This window comes from Acomys minous (assembly GCF_964271855.1).
Source record: "Acomys minous genome assembly, chromosome: 11".
Lineage (NCBI taxonomy): Eukaryota > Metazoa > Chordata > Mammalia > Rodentia > Muridae > Acomys > Acomys minous.
In genome coordinates, this window is record NC_140492.1 from 47,203,150 (window position 1) to 47,209,069 (window position 5,920).

Genomic DNA, 5,920 nt, shown 5'->3' on the forward strand with positions numbered 1-5,920 from the left:
TAGCTGAGTAGTATTCCATAGTGTATATGTACCACAGTTTCTTTATCCATTCTTCTACTAATGGACACTTAGGCTGTTTCCATGTTCTGGCTATTATGAATAAGGCTGCTATGAACATGGTTGAGCAAATTTTCTTGTTGTGTGCTGGAGCAGCCAAGGACAATACAGGTGGTAAACCTTAAACCCCTACCCAGATCTAGCCAATGGACAGAACATTTTCCACAGTAGAGTGGAGAGTGGGATATTTCTTTCTCACATACTCTAGTGCCTCCCCTTTGACCATGTCCCCTGGAGGGGGAGACCTGGTGGCACTCAGAGGAAGGACAGCAGGTTACCAAGAAGAGACTTGATACCCTATGAACATATACAGGGGGAGGTAATCCCCCTCAGGAACAGTCATAGGGGAGGGGAATAAGGGGAAAATGGGAGGGAGGGAAGAATGGGAGGATACAAGGGATGGGATAACCATTGAGATGTAACAAGAATAAATTAATAAAGGAAAAAAAAGGAAAAAAATAAAAATGAAACCAAATTACTAAGTGGTTTAAAAATCCATGGCTTTTATTATCCAAATGTAGCCAGTTAAAAGTAATGTCACTTGAAGAGTAAAAATAAATTAGGGTTAACAAAAAAAAAAAAGAAAAGAAAATAAAGAAAGTAAGTAAAAGTGACATTGAAATCAAGGGGACATTTGGTGCTGGGAAAATACTTTAGTCTATAAAATGCTTACTATGAAAGCATGGAAACCCAAGTTTGAACCCCAGAACCCATATGAAAAGCCAGATGTGGTGTGTGTGCTTGTAATCCGAATGCTGGTCAGGAAAAATAAAGAAATATCTGATGTTTCTTGGCCAGCCATTGTAGAGTAATCAAGGATTACTGGGAGAGACACAAGTTGGACAACACTTCTTGCTGATCTCTGAATTACATAGTACAATATTCACACACACACACACACACACACACACACACACGTGAGAAAGAGACAGAGAGAGACAGAGACAGAGAGCAGATATTTTTCAATTTAAAGATACATTATAAGAAATAATTGTATTAATCAACCAATTTTGATGCTGCCCAGGGAAAGGTTGAGCCAGCTCTCCTGAGTGGTTACCAAAGAGGGGTGGGGCCAACTCTCCCTTCTGCAGGCAAGGGGCAGGGCCAGCTCAGCACAGTGCCCCAGGTGGCAGTCCAGACAAGGGATATCTGCAGAGCCTTTGGTGGTAACTCAGATACCTCAGGACATCAACACAGCCCACAGTTATTATAAAAGCAGTGCATCCCACTCAGATCAGCATGTCCCCATGTGCCAACATGACCCTCAGATAATCCACATGGTCTCTCCAGTGGCAGCCCAGACCACAGTCATCCACTTGCCCTTCAGTGGTAACTCGGGTCACCACCGGAAGAACCCAGCTTCAAGAGGGTCACAGACCTAGATATGGCCCTTGGTGGCCTCAGGTGGTTGTGCAGGCTCCTCCTTATCTGCCTGTTTCTTACTGCTGTTGAGTCTCCAGTTCCATTAGTCTCTACAGGGTATGAAATTTGTCTCCATCTTTCCTATCTCTCCATCACACATTGGCCTGTCTTAGCGGTGCCCGCAACAGAACACTTGAGTGTCTTTCTTAGCACTTTCACTCATTTTAGGTAGATACTGTTCTTTTCGTAAGTTTGGCTTTTAGCTTTAAATTTTTATTCTTAAGTTAGTACACAATGTGCTAGATAGTGTAATGACATTTTTCTTAACAAAATGACATTTTATCACTTTCCTTCATCCCATTTCTCCCAAACTCCTTAGAGCTTACTCATTCTCAGGTTATTTTCCTCTTCCATAAATATGTGTCTTTGTGTCCACACTGCTGATTCTCCCTCATTACTGTTACTCTCCTTCAGTCTCCTTTCCAAGTTTTTTAGACTTTACCCACACTTATTCTTGTACAAATACACCACACACACACACCTACACACACATACACACACACACACACACACACACACACACACACACACACACACAGTGAGAGATGGGGTGTGGCTAGAATCCACTTATAGGTTTGTCAATCTGAGTTTGTTTTCACCTTGGTTAATGCTCATGCTTTGATTTTACTTTTTATTTACAACTGAGTAATATGACATTGTATGTACCACAATTTTATTATTCATTTACCTATTGATGGCATCTAGTCTGTGAATACGGCAGCAATGAGCATCAGTGGCAGAACCTGGAGTCTTTAGGGAATATCGCTAGAGTGCACAGCTGGATCATTTGAAAACTGTCTTTTTCATTTCTTGCCAAGCTTCCAAACCAATTTTCATAGTATTTTATTAATTTACCCCCACTAATAGCAGCGAGTGAACATTCCTCTTTCTCCCACATCCTCCTGAATATCTGTTGTCAATTTTTTCTTTACAGTCCTCTGACTGGGGTGAGGTAGTGTCTCGATGTAGTTTTAATTTGTGTTTACCTGAAGACTGGGAACACTCAGTATTTTTGAAATACTTACTGGAGGGCTGGAAAGATGGCTCAGTGATTAAGAGCACTGGCTATTCTTCCTGAAGAAGGAACTGAATTCTTAACATCTACATGTTAGCTAACATCCTCTCTGTAATTCCAACTCTGGGAGACGTGAGTGATTCTGGATGAGCTTTGGGGTTCCAAGAGCTCAAGCCAGGCTCAGGTGCTTTCCCTTCCTGCTGCTTTTGGACTTGGATGTAAACACTTAACCCATCCAGTATCATGTCTGCCTGTCTGGTACCATACTCCCGACCATGATGATAATGGACTAAGCCTCTGAAACTGTCAGAAAGCCACAGTTAAATGACTTCTTCTCTAAGAGTTGCTGTGACCGTGCCATCTCTTCACAGCAATGGAACAGTAACTAAGACTATCATAAACAACACAAATTTAATTGACATAAGTTCTAGAAAAAAGGATAGGAAACCCAAGTCTGGAGGCCTTGGATGTAATGTAACTGTAGTGTAATACAGTGCTGGTCACTGATTGGAAGACCTTGCGTGACGGGGTGCACCATGAGAACAAGAGGAAGTTGAAAATCCCCTGTGTCAGTGATGCTATCGCAATAACTCATTCCCATTACAATAATCTCAAGCTACTCACAGGGGACTTCCACCATGACCTAAGCATGTCTTGAAGGTTGCACCTTTTTTTTAAAGTTGGAAAATAACTTTATTTGTTCTAAGGAGAAGTCCAGAGTCCCATCAGAACTTCTGAAACCCACTTCGTAGTGCCAACAGCCTTGGTGACCTTGAGCCCATCTTGATATTGTTGCATTGGTGATTAAATTTCCTCTTTCTTATGTTAAATTTTAAGTTACCATACAGAGAACTAGACTTCACTAGAGCACTCCTGTGTGTGTGTGTGTGTGTGTGTGTGTGTGTGTGTGTGTGTGTTTATACCTTATTCTAATTTGTCTCCCTCCTTCATTGCCCTGTCTTAGTTGCCTTTGTGTGTCCTTCACCAATTCCAGCACTATGAGGTCTAGTGTCTCACTTAGATCCATTTCACTTGGGATCTTAGGGTTTGCTAAACTTCTTTATTCAGGGAAAGAGGAGTGAGCACTGAAGCCAGAAGCCTTGTGAATGCTCAAGAACTGAGATGGACATAGACCCAGAGTCTGTCTGTCTGTCTGTCTGTCTGTCTGTCTGTCTGTCTATCTGTCTCTCTCTCTCTCTCTCTCTCTCTCTCTCTCTCTCTCTCTCTCTCTCTCTCCTTCTTTCCCTCCCTCCCTCCCCCTCTTTGACTCTCTCTTCCTCTCTCTTTCTCCCTCCCTCCCTTTCTCTTTCTTTCTTTCTTTTTTCTTTTCTTTTCTTTCTTTCTTTTTTTCCTTCTTTCTTTCTTATCTTATTGAGTTGTCCAGGTTGTCCTTAAACTCTCTCTACTCGCTCTGTAGCCCAGAGTAGATTTCAACTTTCAGTCTTCCTACCCCAACCTCTCAAGTGGTTTGAATGACAGTCCTGTTCCACTGATCCATCCTTTCTAAATATCTTCAATCTGAAGGTAACAATTTTTCATTACCTTTGGAGGAACAATGACTCCTATCTCTTCAAAGATGACCGATATCCAATCTTCTCATAGTCTTCCCCATGTCTGAAACACTACAATGAATTTTATTACCTATCTAACATTAAAATCATTACATTTACTTTTATCAGAGACTCTACTAGTTACCTTTCTGTGGGCACCTGTCTTTGTTACTTCCCTATAAGGGTCTTCAGATGTAGTGTTTCACTCTCTTAACTTCATGGTTTATGCTGGCTGTTGTGCGCAAGAACTTGCCATGACTATTATAGACATAAATGAGCATACAAATTTGGTAACAGCTTTATTTCCATGTCACTTATACAATGTGCAACAAACTCACCTGAAGTATAGAAGTCAATAACTTTTTAATACACTTTTAAAATTACAATCATCAGTAAATCCATCATAGAATATCTTTATGAGTTTTCTTTCTTTCTTTTTTAAAATTTACTACCTTTTTATGTATACATTTATATTATTACACACATATAAAATAAACTACATACAGCAAGAAGAACCACAGAACAATCAGGAATTATATTCATGCTGCTTTCATAGTGTTTTGGCTTTTTGTATTTGGCAACCTTGAAGAAAACATTTTCCTATCTTGGTGAGTCTAAAAGACACATCGTCTTTGTTGCAGTTAATTGTTATCTGTATGGCCTAGGATGCCAATAACTGACACAATGAGACTGAAATATAATTCAAAGCTGCAAGCACTACACTGGACAGAATCTAAACTTCTACTAATGTACTAGTAAACTAAAACTAAACTAATCTAATCCTATGTTTTCATAACCTACTATATCCCAAGCACTTGACAATCTAATGGTCCTTGGCCAGCTTCTCTCCATCAACTCCCTCTGTCAACTGTTCACTCCAACTGTCAACCCTCTCCAGGCTCTTCCTACCTCCCATGGAAGCTCCACCACCCACTTCCTGTCCTTCTGGCCAGCTGATTGGCTAAACATCACTTTATTGACAACTGCTACATCCACTCAAGGCATTCCTCCACAGTCTTTTTCTCCCCCTTGGAACTTTTTTTTTATTTAAATAGAACTTACCCTATTAAAGTATATGATTTAAAGTTTGTTGGTATTTTCTATGTACTTTGCAAAATCACTGATGTCTATTTAGAAAACACTTCTACTACTCTGAAGAAACCAAACCTCATCTAGCAGTAGCAAAACCTTCAGTAACTGGAAATGAGTGCCCTGCTAATGCTCCTGGTAGCCATTAACTTAGATTTTTATGCTGATGAATTTATCTATTGTATAAATGCAATATTAGTGTATGCTGCTATTTGTGTGTGATTTATTTCATGTATCAGAGTCTTTAAGGTTCAACCATGTGGTGACATGTATAAATACTTCAATTTTTATATGAATAAAAAATATTCTACAGTCCATATATACCACACTTCATTTATCTATGCTTCAGTTGACAGGCATTTGGATTTTTTGACTGCTGTGAAAATCCCTCTTGAGTATTTGTGCACAAGGTTTTACATACACATATATTTCCAGTGTCCTGGTAATAATATATCCATAAGTGGATTTGTGGGTTATTTGGTAAATTAAATCTTCAGTGGTTTCAAGAGATGCCAGTGGACAAACTATTTTAAGTTCCCAGCAGCCATGAAGGTCTGTTTTTTGTCTGCATCCTGCTAATACTTGTTATTCTGCTTTCAAAACTGACTATACTCTCCATAGTAGTAGGTATGACCGATGAGTATCTCAGTGTGGTACTCCATACCTTTAGCTAACTATCAAATCCTCATTCCCCACATTAAACAAGCTAAGAAACTATCATATGTCTCATATGTATGTGTCATATGAGTGAAACTACATAGGAACTTTTGTAGTGAATAATGGTTCT